This window comes from Martes martes (genome assembly GCF_963455335.1).
Source record: "Martes martes genome assembly, chromosome: 8".
Classification (NCBI taxonomy): domain Eukaryota; kingdom Metazoa; phylum Chordata; class Mammalia; order Carnivora; family Mustelidae; genus Martes; species Martes martes.
Genome location: NC_137895.1, coordinates 22,746,973 through 22,764,381, shown reverse-complemented (window position 1 = coordinate 22,764,381; position 17,409 = coordinate 22,746,973).

Sequence of the window (17,409 nt, the reverse complement as noted above, 5' to 3'; positions counted from 1 at the left end):
TGGCCTGTTCTGGATTTGGCAGTGACATAAGCCAATAAACTCTCTAAGAGGTTAGAGTTTACATTCAGTTTTCTGATACTTAATTTCTAAAAAGTATGAACCAATACACAAGGGCTAACTAGCAAACACCACATGCTAGAGTCTGGGCAGAACCATAGGGATGCTCTTCTAGTATAGGAAGGACTCTTCCACAGTCTCTCAGTCCTGCCCCTCAGTAGGTATAAACCCACTGGTTTCAAAAGGGTAGACTTAGAACCCCAGAGTTGACAGAAAATCATTGAATAGTTGAAATGGAGGTAGTAATTCTAAAGCTTAGCAGCAAAAAATGCCTTGTGATTTGAGCTATATTTAAAATCGCTACATCTAGTATGCTTTATTTAAAGTGTAGTTTAATCATAAGCAAATAAAAATTTACTAGCTGAACTCACTTCCAAGTTTAAATGTTGGAAACTGACAGAGGCTACTACCTTCTACTGAACTGTAGAGAATTTAGAAGTTTCTTGGGTTTGTCCAGTTTATTAGAAGGGAGTTTTTGAGGAAGGAAAAAAAAATCTTCGACATTTATAGGAAAATAAAGTCATTTGTTTTCCTGAAACCCCAGGAAGTTGGAAGCAAGGTGGGATGCATGTGTCCTTCTAGTGAACTCTCTCCTACAGCCCTGCATTTGATTCCTCTCTGGGCGTGTTCTACTTCCCCTACATTACAGCCTTTGATAAAACTGGCCTAATGAAAGGTTGTACCTAGTGAACACTCGAGGAAAATAATTCTGCATCAGGCTGTGAGCCAGAGACTGGGCAGGGCTGTTGGAACCCAGGCAGGCCTTTTCTCCCTCTGGGCCCTGGTCCCATGTTCCTCACCAGTGCCCTCCAGTTCACCTCTCCATTCTCTGCTGGGACCTTGATCCACATAGTATTGTGATTTTCCCCTTATTTCCAACTTCTTTTCTCCTGATTTTCCCACTTAATCTATAAACATGCTCAAATTGCTCCTCGTCCTAAAGAAAGAAAAGGGAGGAGGAGAAAACAGAAGGAGAGAAATAGAAAACACAACCTTCCTGTATCAGGTTGAATAGTGCCCACCACCTCCACAAATTCATGTCTACCTGGAACCTCAGAATGTGACCTTATTTGGAAACAGAGTCTTTGAAGTTGTAATTAGTTAAATTAAGATGAGATCATACCGAATTAGGGTGAGACCTAATCTAATGACCAGTATTCTTATAAGAGAAAACAGAGACCCAGAAGAGACACCCAGAGAGAATACCATGTGAGACACAGGCAAAAATCGGAGGGCTATATCTACAAACCAAGGAATGCCAAAGATTGCCAGCAACCTCTGGAGGCTAGGAAGAAGCAAGGAAGGATCCTCCCCTAAGACCTTCAAAGCAACCATGGCCCTACCAACATCTTGATTTCAGACTTCCATCCTCCAGAATCACGTGAATAAACTTCTGTTGTTTTAAGGCATCCAGTTTGAGGCAATTTGTTATGGTAGCCCTAAGAAACCAATCCACTTCCCATTCTGTTATTTTTCTTCTTGCTCATTTGAACTTTGTAATTTTTCTACAATGGACATGGATTATTTGAACAACAAAAGCCTAAAGATTCCAAACACTTCCTTGATTCTGCATCCTCTTGCTCCTTCCCTGCTCTCAAAGGCTATCTATACTCACTGTCCCGACTTGCTCTCCTATCAAACCCTTCTCAATCCACTCACTGCTCTGGATTCTGCCTTCATCATCCCAATGAAACTGCCCCAGCAAAGTCTCCACATTCCCAAATCCCCTAATTTTTAACCTTTCTTATTGACGCTCTCTGCCATATCTGTCAAATACTCTTGCCTTCTTAAGAAGCTCTCCCTCTAACAATGTACAACATGGAGTATTTACATTAAAAACTATTGTTTAGATGTATATATATCACAGCAGACATGGAAGGATTTTAGAACATAATGTTCGGTGAGAAATGTAAGCAATGGAAAAAGACCTCTAACACATCACTTATACAAACTAGAAATATATACACAAAGCATCAATATACATTTTTTAAATGCATTAGAATGGTTTCCCACATGGTAATGGGGCAAAAGGAATAAACAAGTAAGGTCTTTCATAGACCAATGAGTTGTTCATAGTATGCCATGAACTACAGGGTACAGTTGGCTTAATCCTCTACACCTGGGGTCACCTCCCTACCCCTAGAAAAACCCATCTCTCTTATCTGGGCTTTCATGACCCCACACTCACCTATCCCCCCCTTTTTTTTCTTCCCATAAATATTGTATTTCCTCAGGATTCCTCAGGGTTCCTTCTGCTCTTGCTTAGTCTCCCACAATTGGGCCTTCAAATATCATCAAAGGTTGATGACTCCCATATCTATATTTCTAAATCCAGGTCCATAAGTCCAGCTTACTTACATACCAGGAATATATGTTCATGAATTTATCAGAGCTAGGATGAGCTTCCTGATCACAATGTAGTGTCTCAGGTTAAAATCCAGAGTCAGTCTTACACAGGTTAAGAGGGTGGTGTGATACAAGACACAAAAAAGTAAGGCTCTCTTTTCATTTTTCACCCGGCCTTCTACTGCAAACTTACTTTCGGGCAAGCAGGTAGACACTGGGCTTATTTTACCTAACAGTAGCTGCTATAACACATAAACCCTAAGTTCTCAGCATCATATTATAATCAAGGTTATTTCTCACTCACATCACAGATCAATGCAAGTGTAACTGAGGGGCAATCATCCTCCATCAGTGATCTGGGGATGGGGCTGCCTCTTGTGACATCAGCATCTTCAACATACAGCACCCGAAGTCAACACTGGTGGATGTCTCTCCACCAGCCATGCAGAAGAAGAAACTAGTACTGAAGATGGTCCCTGGGGGATTTTATGGAACAAGCATGCTGGTGATCACCTCTGCCCATATTCCAGTGGGCAAAACTCAACATATGACCACATTTAACTGCAGAGGAGACTGGAAAATATGGCCCAACCATGTGCCGGGAAAGAAAAGGAAATCATTCAGGCAAACATAGCAATCTCTTCCACAGGGCTTTTCCTGCATTATCTCACTTACTCTTTCCACAACTACTTTATTATCTCTATTTTACCAATTAGAAAACCAAGTCATAGAGAAAAGTGAACAACGAGCCTTAAATGCTCAATACCCTGAAGCATTTTCTCCAGGCCAAACTTAACAGTCAGGCAGTCAATTAGAGCTACAAGATCCGATCGGCAAAACAAAACCACTTCCATCAGCAACTTGTTGCTAAAATCCTTGAAGAGGGCATGAACTTCATTTAGGAAACAGTCGATAGTCTAAGAGTCACAATTACCAATATGTTCTTTTTCTCTCTATTTTCAGAGTTGAGCGTTTGAACGCAGTGATACACAAATGGCTGGTACAGAATTCTCTTCCTGTGTAATAGCGGCTGGGTGCTGTGTCTTGATGGTCTTGATTTAGAGTCATATTCCTTATTCGTTATGTTCATGTATCTTTCCTTTCAAACATATTGATGAAAGATAAAGGATTCACCTGGCCAGCTGAGAGCTGACATCTAAGTATTGTTCTATGCACTGAACTCCAATTAGCAGTTCTAAATTTTTTGAAATAATGCACTTGGCTTAAAACCTCTTTTGGGATGCCTGGGTGGCTCAGTTGGTTAAGCAGCTGCCTTCGGCTCAGGTCATGATCTCGGCGTTCTGGGATCGAGTCCCACATCGGGCTCCTTGCTCGGCAGGGAGCCTGCTTCTCCCTCTGCCTCTGCCTGCCACTCTGTCTGCCTGTGCTCGCTCGCTCTCTCTCTCTAACAAATAAATAAATTAAAAAAAAAAAAAACCTCTTTTAAATTCTAGTAACACTAAACCAAATGAAGGTCTTTACCTCCCTCTTAAAGTCTGACCAGTATGTTGACATTAGTTACATTATTCATAATTCCTGTTACAAGACTTCCTACCAATAACCCAGTTTGAGACTAGGCCAGAATGACCTTGTAGAGAAAAAAGAAAAAAATGTTACATTTGTTTATGCTGTTCTCATGATGAGACACTGGAGCTAGAGGGCATCTGGAGAAGTTGGAAGTTGTCTGCCAAAAGAAAATAATTACCATTTTTCCAAACTTGACATGAGTCATGTGTGCTTTTGTCTCTCAGAGTCATGTTTTATAACCTCTTTTGTCAAAACTAAAAAAAATGGGATTAAAGCAATCCCTCTGCTCCAACACAGTGGAAAGGAGACAGTCCTTGCCTCACTGGAAAACGGCGGGGGGGGGGGGGGGCGGGGGGGGTTCTTCTACAGTTAACAGAGGTACAGGGAACCTCAGTGAAATTTCCCCTCAGGACCTACACTGACACAAGACAACTGTCTCGTTCAACTTTATGTTTCCGTAATGCTGCACATTTAAGGAGTGCATGAGTATTGGAGCACCTGGTTGACTCAGTTGGTTAAGCATCTGACTCTTCATTTTGATTCAGGTCATGATCTCAGGGTCATGAGATCATGTCCCATGTCGGGCTCCAAGCTCAGCATGGAGTCTGCTTGTCCCTCTCCCTATGCTCCTCCCCCTCAGACTCTCTCTCTCTTTCTCAAATAAATAAGTAATAGAAGTGCATGAGTACTAAAAAATACTTGAATTAGGGGTGCCTGGGTGGCTCAGTTGGTTAAGCTCTGCCTTCAGCTCAGGTCATGATCCCAGGGTCCTAGGATTGAGCCACACATCAGGTTCCCTGCTCAGCAGGGAGCCTGCTTCTCCCTCCCTTCTTCCCCCTGCTTGGGCTCTCTCTCTGTGTCAAACGAATAAATAAAATCTTTTTGAATTATTTAATGTTAGGCCATGTCATCTTATAAAATCAAAACTTTAGAACTCTGTAAAAATTCAGTAGACTTATTCAGAATTCTATTCCTTTATTACTGAGACAATAAAAATTGGTTGAGCTTTCCATATTTTCAGGAATTTGGTATGAGAAAAATATTAACAAACTTCAAGGAAATTATTTTAATATAACTTCTTGCAATTGATTTTTATGAGAATAAAAATTTTTCTACCTTCCTCATTATTGAAACTTAAAAAACAATCAATGAACATAAACCTTTGGAAATCAAAATGTTATTTAGGTTTTGTTTTGGCAGGCAGGTCTTAGGTTCCTATTGCATCAATAGGATGTGTTTAAGTAAAACACATCACCTGTTTTTCCTCTCTAAAAGGTTTCACTTCCAGATGATTTCTATGGCTTAAATCCTAGTACTGTACTGATTTCAACAGTCTGGAAGCTCAGACCTTCCCTTTACTTAAGCTTTCCAAGTGTTACAACTTGCTTTAAAACACAAAATCAAAACCACAAATACACACACACACTCTCCTTTCCAGAGTTCTTCTAATAATCTCGTTTATTTTCAAGGAGGTTGGCAGCTCCAAGAGAGTCTTCATTTTCTCTCTCTGTTTGGTTGTCCAGGAATGCCAAGCACGCCCTCATAGATGATGCTGGATGGGCACGTCAGTCTGGCAGCAAGAACATGCTCTGTTCAACAACTGCCATGGGGCTGTCCAGAAAAACAGCACCCCTATCTTCCCTCCCTCACTCACTGAGTCAACCTGAACCAGATATGAAATCCAAACTAGGATCCAAACTTCTAGCCCAGAGCAAACCAACTGCTCCGGGCCAGGCACGAGGATTTCTTCTGACCTGGAATGACTCAGGAGCTGGCAAGTTAAAATCCACCCACTGAAGCTTCTCTAAACCATGGGCTGCCTCTGAATTAAACCAGCATGTACTCTTCCTCCAATGACTTAATCAGCCTCTGATAAAATTAATCAGAGACTCGAGTGGTTTCTAATTCTACTCCTTTAAATATACTCACTCCAGTGGAAGTATTCTGTATGGTGCTATAATGGTGGGGACATACCATCACATTTCTCCAACCACTGAGATTGTAACCCTAGGGTTACCAAGAGTGAAGACTAATGTAAACCATGGACTTGGGATGATCAGCTCAGGTCATGATCCTAGGGTGCTGGGATCTAGTCCCACATCGGGCTCCTTGCTCGGCAGGGAGCCTGCTTCTCCCTCTGCCTCTGCCTGCCACTCTGTCTGCCTGTGCTCACTCTCTCTGACAAATAAACAAATAAAGTCTTTAAAAAAAAAAAAAAAAAGACCCTCTGAGCTGGAAAATTCGAGGAGAGTCAAAAGAAGAAGCAAGGTCAAGCGAGCAGAGTGTAGAGTGTAGAGCCCTGCAAACAGACTATGCTGTGACCCAGTATCCATCCTCCACTTTCTTTCTTACTTCTACAACCTCAGATTTGTTCAGGTGCCATTTTCCCAGCCTTCTTCTTACAGTAAGGTATGGCCACGTGACATAATACTAGCCTACTACATGTGAGCAAAAGTCTGCTAGAAAGTTTAAGAAAATATTTTGCTTTTTTTACATAGACACCATCTCTTCCTTCTTCCTTAAATGCAGAACTGATACCCAGTTGGCTACCACGAGGCAGCAAGTTAACAGGCTAAGAAAGGATAGCAAACAAAAAGATAAAAGCCTTAGATCTGTCTGTCCAATGCAGTAGCTGTTAGTTTCATGAGGCTATTAAGCAACTGAAATGCAACCAGTTCAAAGGAAGATGTGCCATAAGCATAAAATCCCATCAAATTTTGAAGAATTAGGACCTCCCGGAAGTGTAAAACAACTCTGAAATAATCTTATTTCTAACTGCGTATCGCAAGGACATTATTGGGAATATATTGGGTTCAATGATATATATTACTAAAATTAATTTTACCTATTTACTTTTTTAATATTGCTACTAGAAACGTTTAAATTATGTGTGTGATTCACATTCTATTTCTACCAGACAGCACTGCTCTAGAATATGAATGACATTGTGGAGTCATTGCACCACTGAAGCTTATGAGAAAAAATAAATCATTATTAAATTACAGTTAGTTAGATTATCAGTTTCTTGCAATCAAATGCATTCCTGGCATATACAAGCATCCTTGGAGTGGAGTTTCAGAATGGGTAGAAATTTAAGAACACCTTTAAACTTTGGGGAGCCAAGAATAGAGATCTGTAAGCTGAGCATAAGCTGAGGATGTATAGAGTCTCCTGACAGCCTCATGGAGCAGCAGTCATAAAGCAGAAGAGAGGGACATTTCCATATTAAAAGAGCCTGGTGATTCCTAGATCTCCATGGTTCCCAGATTGCCCTGCAAGAGCATCCAGAAGCTTTCCAGAGTCTAAATGGTGCTTAGAAGTAAGCTAAATGAGGAAAGGAACTGCCTGGACCATAAGATCATCCTTCAGCCCAGATAAGAAATCACTACAACAAAAGGTAAGACATGGCCTTGCTGTACTTGGGGAGTGTTGAGGATGAGGCCCCGTCTCCAAAGAGTGGAAATTAGCTGGAGACAAGCCAGGGCCTGAAGACCGACAGGTGGGTAGGGAGACGTTTGATGCAGAATGTCATGCACAAGAGGAAAAGCGGGCACCCCCTTTGCCCTGTTGCCAGAGTGGTGTTTACATAAGCTTCCGTGAAGTTCATGAAACAAGGAGGCCACTAGACTGATATGGCTTTAAAGCCGTGATGAGCCTACATAAGCAAACCAACTTCTAAGCCTGAAAATGTCCCAAATTTACAAAATCAAAATGCTAAGGACAATCAACACAAACATCCTTCTAGGCTTTAAGTTGCAGCCGATCTGGTAACTTCCTTTCTTTGCTTCTGTGCCTTCTCTAGATGTCTTTCCCCTGATTCCTGTCCACAGAGCACTCCTAGCCTCTTCTGGTTTGGCACAGCCCCCATTGGAATCGACTTTTGCTCAGATAAACTGAAATGTTTAATATGCCTCCATTTATCTCTTAACACTCCCCAGGGCTTAGCATCAACTCCAGGAGGACAAGAGGAACACAGAGAGGAAACAAGCCTATGGCAGGACTCAAAGACTGAATGACTAAGAAACCACTTAGGCCAAGTGTGTTTATCAGAAGCAGCTAAGTACCATTTTCTAGATCAGGAAGAATGGGCAGATAACTAGGGGTGAGAATTGGGAATTGTAGTCATAAATTGAGTTTTAGAATATAATTAAGTCACATTTTTAGCACACCCAATTTTTTGTGACCTTGATAGATCATACCCTCTATACATACACACACACACACACACACACACACACACAAGCGCGTGCGTGCGCACTTATACATGTAGAGAGAGATACAGCTTTAAATATTTTTTGTAAATGGAATCACACTGTACATGCTGTTCTATAATCTGCTTTTCTCTGTTGATAACATACCTGAAAGTTCTTTACATAACCCAAACTTTCAATGCCAGGCTGAAATGCGCTCAGTCCACTACACCCTTCCAGGGGTCCAGGAGACTGCATTTTCCAAAGAATCTTCAACAACATCTCCTATCCCACATGCTCTTCTGCCATGGGACCTGGCCCTCTGCCATCAGGAAGAAGAGACTAATCCCCACCCCCCTGAAATCTGGGCTAGCCTTGGTGACCTACTTATACCAAAAAATTGTAGCAAAAGTGACCGCTTTGTGACTTCTTTTTTTTTTATATATATTTTATTTATTTGACAGACAGAGATCACAAGTAGGCAGAGAGGCAGGCAGAGAGAGAAGGGGAAGCAGGCTCCCTGCGGAGCAGAGAGCCCAGGGCCCTGGGATCATGACCTGAGCGGAAGGCAGAGGCCTTAACTCACTGAGCCACCCAGGCGCCCCCCACTTTGTGACTTCTGACATGAGGCCAGAAAAGGCCATGCAGCTTCCCCTGGTACCCTTGCACAACTGGTTGAATGTGCTCTCTTGGAACGAACTGTAACAAACCTAAGCCCCACAGGGAGGCCAAACGTAGGTGCTCCAGGTAACAGTCCCAGTTAAGTCCAGCCTTCAGGATGCTGCCCAGGCACCAGCCACGTAAGTAAAAAGTCTCCAGATGATTCCAGCCCCTCACCTTCTAAATCATCCTTTGCTACTCAAGTCTTCCCACCTGAGGCACCAGATATTGTGGAGAAAAGGCAAGCAATCTCCACCGCCCCCACTGGATTCCTGACCCACAAAATCTGGAAGCATAATAAAACTGTTCCTTTAAATTGCTGATTTTACAGTGGTTAGGTCTGCAGTGATTGAAAACCAGGCCACAGTGCTCCTGGGTGGCTCAGTGGGTTAAAGCCTCTGCCTTTAGCTCGGGACATGATCTCAGGGTCCTGGGATCGAGCCCTGCATCAGGCTCTCTCCTTGGTGGGGAGCCTGCTTCCCCCTCTCTCTCTGCTTGCCTCTCTGCCTACTTGTGATCTCTCTCTCTCTGTCAAATAAGAAGAAAAGAAAGAAAGAAAACCAGGCCACAAGTCCAACAGTATCTAGGGTGCTACAGACGGAATGTATCCCAGCCAAAATTCATATATTAAATCTTGGTCCCCCCACCCCACCCCCACTGTGATGGTATTAAGAGGTGGGGCATTTTGGAGAGGATCAGGTCATCAGGGTAGTACCCTTATGAAAGAGACCCAAGAGCGCCCTTATCCCTTCCACCATGGGAAAACATATGGGGAAGACAACCATCTGTGAACCAGTAACAGAGCCCCCACCAGACCCCAGATCTGTCATAATCTTGATCTTGGACTTCCCACCCTCCACGCCTCTGTAAACTAGATATCTATTGTTTCTAAGCCCCCAGTCTATGGTATTCTGCTGTAGCAGTCTGGACAGACTAAGACCCAGGGAAAACAAATGCTGCCAGCCTAAAAACTAACTAAAAAAGCAAATTCTCTATAAACATCTAATGGAGTACAATAAGAGTCAAGCCCGGATTTAAATTTATTTTGGATTCTCTCCGCCAAATTTCCCCCTTGTCAATGTGTGGCTTCATCATGTGTGGCCAATGCGTGTGTCAGACACTTTACTAAACACCAAACATACTAAACAGTTCATTTAATTCGCAAGGACTGTAAGAAAAGTATTTTTACCCTCATGCTACAGATAATAAATCTGAGGCTCAAAACACTTAATCACCTAATACATGGCAGAGCAGAGATCTGAATGCCAACCCTCGACTCCAGAACACCAGGCTCTGCCCACTCCATTCAAGAGTTAGCTGTGTAGCATTTGCAGGAAAGCTTACACACCATAATAAATCAGCTTTTCCCACCATTCCCCTAAAAACAGAGGGAGGATTTCAGTGAAATATGATCATGGAGAAGATCCCACGGCCTCATCCCTAGTTCTTTTTTGTGATGGTATACTCTGGCAATGTAGCCATTCATCTTCTATTTCATAGGGTGTTTATATAGTTACATTTACATAGTTCATATCCTTTTCTCAACCAAAATGTTTATCAAGCCAGTCTGTCAGCATGTACACATATAAAAGACCCGCTCCACCAAGAAACACCAAAAATAACATTATCAACATCAACATGCTCTGAGTTGTTCTTTTTTCTATTTTTGATTTCTATAAGGGCATGTGTTGAGTTTTTACTGCCATTCTGTGATGTAACGGTGGACAAATAAAGTGGGGAGAATACATGGGAAGACAGTGAGTTTGACAGAGGCATTTATAATTTATCAGGATATTGGTAATAACCCCTCTTGATTTTTATTTTTTGTTGTTGTTGTGTTTTACCCAGAAAAGGGAGATCTGAATTTAACACTAAAATAACTCCTGGGACATAAACCATCAATTGGTTTCTATGAAGGTTCAATTTTATATCCTCAGCTTTGATTGTCCTAATATCAACTATAATACCAACAACATCAAGGATAATAATATAAGCTTATAATTAGAGAGTGTTCACTAGGTTAAATGCTTTACATTTTACCATGTTTAATACTAATAGCACCTCTATGGTATTTCCACCTTATTATCTGTAACTTATACATGAGGAAACAGGCTTGAATGGCTGACCCAGAGTGACTCCGGAGAAGCTGTAGAGCTGGTCTTGAACCAAGGCCCATCCGACTCCAAAATCCATGCTCTTAGCCCCTTGGGTTCTCTTTCCATTTGGCATGTGCTGTCTTCACCGTGGCCCAGCATCTATTGTACATTCTTCCTGTTTGGAGAATTTCTCACACAACGAGTCCCACACTCAAAGGCAGAAATCAGAGACTTGCTTTCTCAGCCTGTCTTGCCCCTAGGCAAGGCTCTACTAATCAGATGCATCCATATGAAAATTCAACTTGCAGAACCAGAGGAGACAACAGGCAGTGTCTTCTGGGAAAGGTGCCAGTGGAGTTGCCAACCTCTGGAGGCAGCAGGGATAGATGTTCCAGTGGAGGTCTTCACCGTGGACAGCAGTACAGAGCACTCTAACAGGGCCTTTGGTGTGGCCACCATGTCATGTGTTTCTGGCTGTGAGGCCCCAAGCCTGACTCTGACCCTCTCAGAGTTTCTCTGAGCTGTCAGTCAGTCCTCCATAAATTCTGTTTCTGCTAAACTAGCTACTAAGCTCTGTTACGTGGGACTAAGAACCCAACTGGCACAATACCTTCAGAACTCAACAAATATTTCAAAAGGAACTATACAGTCCTGTTTGTTTTGTTTTTCACAAGCTACATTTAAATTTATTAGTAATCATTTATTTTAAATGCACATGGATTTTGGGGCACCTGGTTGGCCCTGTTGGTGGAGGATACAACTCTTGATCTCAGGGTCATGAGTTTGAGCCCCACATTGGGTGTGGAGCCTAGTTCAAAAAAATTAAGAATTAAATGCACACAACTTTTTCTAAGTGGATGAGTTCTCTAATAATTCATCAAAAGCAGTGGGACTAACTAACCTCCTCAGCTACATAGAACAGATCACTGACTTTTTCACCAACTGAGAACCATTTCTTTTATGAATGGAAACCCCAAAAAAACTTCAAATATACTTTTATCCCCTTGGAAATATTTTCTTTCTTGGCTTTTTTGCAATTGATACTAATGTGATATACCTGGTTCTAATTGCGAATTTCTTCAAATTTGTATTACACTGCCTTAACTTTATTCCTAAAGCCAAACTCTAAAAATTTTGCTCATCCTTATCCTTGACCTCTGTTCTACTGACAGATTGATCACTGCACCCTAAATGATGTTACATAATTGCAAAGCATTCAAAACACTTTTTAAAAAAGACATTTATTTAGTTGAGAGAGAGAGGGAGAGGGAAAGAATCTCAAGCACACTGCCCGCTGAGCGTAGAGCCTGACGCAGATCTCAATCTCACATCCCCAAGATCATGACCTGAGCAGAAATCAAGAGTCAGATACCCAACCAACTGAGCAAGACTGGTGTCCTCAAAACACTTTTGATATGCTCTTGCCTACTGGTTGCCATCTAGTCAACAGTCTTCAGGGTTCAGTGACATCACGGATACTGTACTGAAATTGGGTGTATTAAATAACTGTGTTCACAGAAGGCTGAATGCTGAGACCCTCAGTTCTCTTTCCTAATTTATCTCCCGAAATGTTGGCAACAGGATCTGAATCCTCCAGGTAGATAACTGAAGCACTCTCTGAGATAAACATCTCACGAGGAAAGAACTAAAGAGAGTCATGGGAATAGAGAATGGTCACTCAGGGCACCTACACAATGAGGTTCCCAAAGTGAACAAGGTTTACCTGCACTCTCAAAAGTGCAGAGTGCCTCTTGGGTGCTTACTCTTCATCAGGAGTGAGACAACCCAAGGTTTCCAATCATCTGAGAAAAACCCAAAGCATATATAAAATATATATATAAATATATATGTATATATAAATATACACATAAATATATATTTATATATATAAATATGTATGTATATACATATATAATATACATATAAATATATATTTATAAATATAAATATATGTATATATACATATATACATATAAATATATATGTATATATAAATATACATATAAATATATATTTATAGATATACATAAATATATATGTATATACATATATACATATAAATATATATATATTTATATATATATTTTACATATGCTTTGGGTTTTTCTCAGATGATTGGAAACCTTGGGTTGTCTCACTCCTGATGAAGAGTATATATATATATATATATATATATATATATATACACACACACACATACACACATACATATATATTATATATATATATTTATAAGCATTTACAGAAAAACCCTCTGACTGAGGGTCAGAGAGATGATTCTACCAGCCTGCAGAGAGAATAAAGGGAGAACATATAAAATATGAAGAATCAAAATTGTTTCAGATTTCCACACAGCAATACAACTGTACAAGTCAGGGTTTATCCAAGAAAACAGAAGTTACTCAATGAAAAAAAAAAAAAAGTTACTCTAAGCAGATAAACAGGAAGGGTTTGAGTAGAGGGAATAGAGGTTTATATAACCAAGGGTTAGGGTATGAAGGTCAGGGAGAAGCCATCGAAGCAGGTGATTAGAAGACTTCATCTGCAAACCTCTGAACATCTCAGCATCCTAAGACAAGCCACTGCCTTTGGTCTCACCTGCTGAGCAAGGATCTGAGGGCCACCTCTAAAAGCTGAGAGAGGTCCCCACCAATACCCAGCAAGACAACAGGGACTTTCGTCCTAGAGCGGCAAGGAAATGAATTCTGCTAATAACCTGAAGAAGCATGGACATGTAGCTTTCCCAGTCAAGCCTCCAGATGAGACACAACTAATAGACACCCTGATTTCAACCTTGCTATACCCTGGACAGAAGGGCCAGCTAAAAAGGACTGGACTCTTAGCCTGTGGAAACTAAGGCATAATAGGTGGGTGTTGTTTTAAGCCACTACATTTGTTACTCGGCAACAGAAAACATACCCACCACAGACTGCTGTCTGGGTGAGCTGAAGAACTTTACTTCACCCCATAGAAGGGGTCAGCTTTGACTTCCTCATGAGAACAGCGGAGAGGCCACAGAGAGCTAGAAAGCTGCCCACCCCAACTATATTTCTGCAGATGGACAATACCTGATACAAACTACACCTTTACCAGGTGTCCCAACTGTGGTATATAGCCCGTGTTTCCCAGAACTCACTCTTGATCCTGACCCCTGATCTCCCAGAGGAGTTTGTGGATTCTCTGAAGAACGCTGGGGCTAGACTTGTCTTGGAGATCTGTTCAGCCTGTCTTTTGAGAGCCTGCGGCTACAGTTGTGTTTGCCACTCAATTGTCAAGGATCCGAACAACGTTTTTTTTTTTTCCAAAATTTTTTTTAAATTCTAGTTAGTTAACATAGAGTGTAATATTGGTTTCAGGCACAAACAATGTATTTTCTAAGGATAGAGATAGGTGGTAAAAGCATAAAACAAAGCAAGGAATAATTACCAAAAAATCAGGATAGAGGTTACCTTTCGAGAAGGTGAGCAGAGAATATGATTAAAGTACAGCACAAGAAGGAATTTCAGGTTACTGGCCATTTTCACTTCTGAACCTGGGTAACAGGTACATGAGTGTCATTCTACCATTATTCTTTATATTCTACAGATGTTTCATACAGTCTTCTGTGTGTATTACACTCAACACAAAAGTGCTTAGCAAAAGGTTGTATTAATTGTAAAATGGAGAAGTGTAAGACATAAAACTAAAGATTAAATTTTCATCCTGACTCCTCTGCCCTTGAATTCCTTTCCTTAGAATTCAATAGAGTACTAAAAGTATGGGGTGCCTGGGTGGCTCAGTTGTTGAGCATCTGCCTTCGGCTCAGGTCATGATCCCTGGATCCTGGGATTGAGCCCCACATGGGGCTCCCTGCTCCACAGTAAGCGGGCTTCTTCCTCTCCCACTCCCCCTGCTTGTGTTCCCTCTCTCACTGTCTCTCTCTCTCTCTCTCTCTCTCTGTCAAAAAAATAAATAAAATCTTTAAAAAAAAAAAAAAGTACTAGTCATAAGAAATGGGGTCTCTGGGGCACCTGGCTGGCTCAGTCAGTAGAGCATGCAACTCTTGATCTCAAGGTTGTGAGTTCAAACCCTACATTGGATGTAGAGATTACTTAAAAAAATAAAATCTTAGGGGCGCCTGGGTGGCTCAGTCCTTAAGCATCTGCCTTTCACTCAGGTCATGATCTCAGGGTCCTGGGATCGAGCCCCGCATTGGACTCCCTGCTCAGCAGAAAGCCTGCTTCTCCTTCTCCCACTCCGCCTTCTTCTGCTCCCTCTCTCACTGTGTCTCCCTCCCAAATAAATAAATAAAATCTTCTAAAAAAAAGAAAATAATAATAATAATAATAAAATCTTAAAAAAGAAAAAAATGGAGTCCCTGAAAATCAGGAATCTTTTAGAGTTCCCATTAGTAGTAAAAACGTGGGATCTTTGATAAACAATAATAAATTGACTTCATACCTCAAAACTTACACAGAAATAAATCCCAGATGGATCAAGATTGGTATGTGGAAAACTGAAAACCTGAAAGTACAGGCATACAATAAGGAAGAATTATTTTATAATCTGGGAGTAGGGAAAGCCTTTGTGAGCATAATACAAAACATGGAAGCTATAAAAGGAAAGAAGCTAAATATAAATACTTTTTTTTAGTATATATGCTGCTGAAGCGAGCACTAAATACATTTTTTTAAAAATCCTACTTAGGGAAAAAAAAAAACATAAACAAACTCAGAAGACATAAAAAACTAGGAACAACAATTTCCATTCCTACAAATCAATCCGAAAAAGACCGATAACTTAATTGAAAATGGGCAAAGGAAATGAACAAAAGTCCCAGAAACGGAATTTCAAATGGCTTTTAAATATATGAAAATATGCTCAATCTTCTCCATAATAAGGGAAATGCAAATTAAAACTACCAGATTGTCAGATTAAAATTTTGATAACACCATGTAGATGAAGGTTAGGAAAACAGATGCTCTCACATATTGCTGGTGGGATTATAAACTGGCTCAGCCCCTGAGGAGAACAATTTGACAATACCTATCAAAATCTGAAATGCATATTTTGGCAGGCACCATTAGTTGTAGACCCCAAAATCATTCCTCCAGATTCCCTGCTAACAGAATCCAGTTGCTCAGGTGGCAATATGCCAAGCTCCAAGTAATGAGTTTATTTATTGATTCATTCATATTTAAGAATTTTCTGTTCTAGCTCTGGGGATACAACAGAAGTCTGAAGGAAGCAGACCAAACCCTAGTCTTCATGATAATTCTGCACCAACTAATGGAGATTCCAGATTTTGATGTATATTTCAAGTAAGAGGTGACTGTATAATTTTCATCCAAACTAAGACACTTTTGAGAGTGAGTGGAGTGCTATTAATAAAATACACTGGGACAGGGGCGCCTGGGTGGCTCAGTGGGTTAAGCCTCTACCTCTGGCTCAGGTCATGATCTCAGAGTCTGGGGACTGAGCCCCACATTGGGCTCTCTGCTCAGCAGGGAGCCTGTTTCCCCCTCTCTCACTGCCTGCCTCTCTACCTACTTGTGATCATTCTCTCTGTCAAACAAATAAATAAAATCTTAAGAAAAAAAATACACAGGGACAACAAAGTGCTAGCTGGGGCTGTTCCAAGCAAACTGGGAAACATGGTCATCTCTAGTAATCCTTAAAGATGATACCACCACTGGTTCAGTTGCTGTTCTAAACTATGCCCTTCCATTCTAACATGACTCCACGTGGAGTCCTCCAGTCCACTCTGGAAGAAAATTAGGACCCAAACTAGTTTTAGAGAAAGTACAAATGACAGATAACTTATGAAAAGATACTCATTAATAATGAGGAAAAATGGAATTAAATCAACAGTAAGAAGACTTGGAAGGATTTCAAAAAAAGAAAGGATGTGATCAGAATGCTTTCAAAACATATGCCTTTGATTTAAATGTTAATGCAATTATATAATTTTCTGGGCATATCTCCAGACATAAAAGTGATTAAAACATTATTGTTAAATTAAGGAAAAACAGTGTTATGCTAACAAATTTCAGTTCTTAAAAATAGCAAAGAAGACTAGAATACTAAAAACTGATATTTTAATCACTACTCATTTCCTTTTGCCAGATAGTCACTTTCCCAATCTCCTTGTGATCCAATACTGGCTAAAGAAACAGGAAAACAACCTCAGAGTGCTTCCAGAATGATTTTCTTCCTGTTAAAAGAGACAGATTCAAAAGGAGCATTTGCTCAAATTGCTTCCTACCTCATGCTCCAACCTCAAAAGCGGCCATGATGTCTGGAGCTGCAGCTTGTAACCATGAAGGGACAATCATGAAAAGTCGATTTGTATAGGATTGTAGACAAAACACACCTGAGGAAAAAGAAGAACCCAGAGCTCTTGATGACCTCAGTGAGCTACTGAATCCTCACATCACTTGGGATGGAAGAGAGACTTTCTTCTGTATTACTTTGGTACTTACTGAATTTCATATTTTGTGCACAAATCACCTATGAAAGGTAGCAGAACATGCCACCCCAAAATATGCCACTTT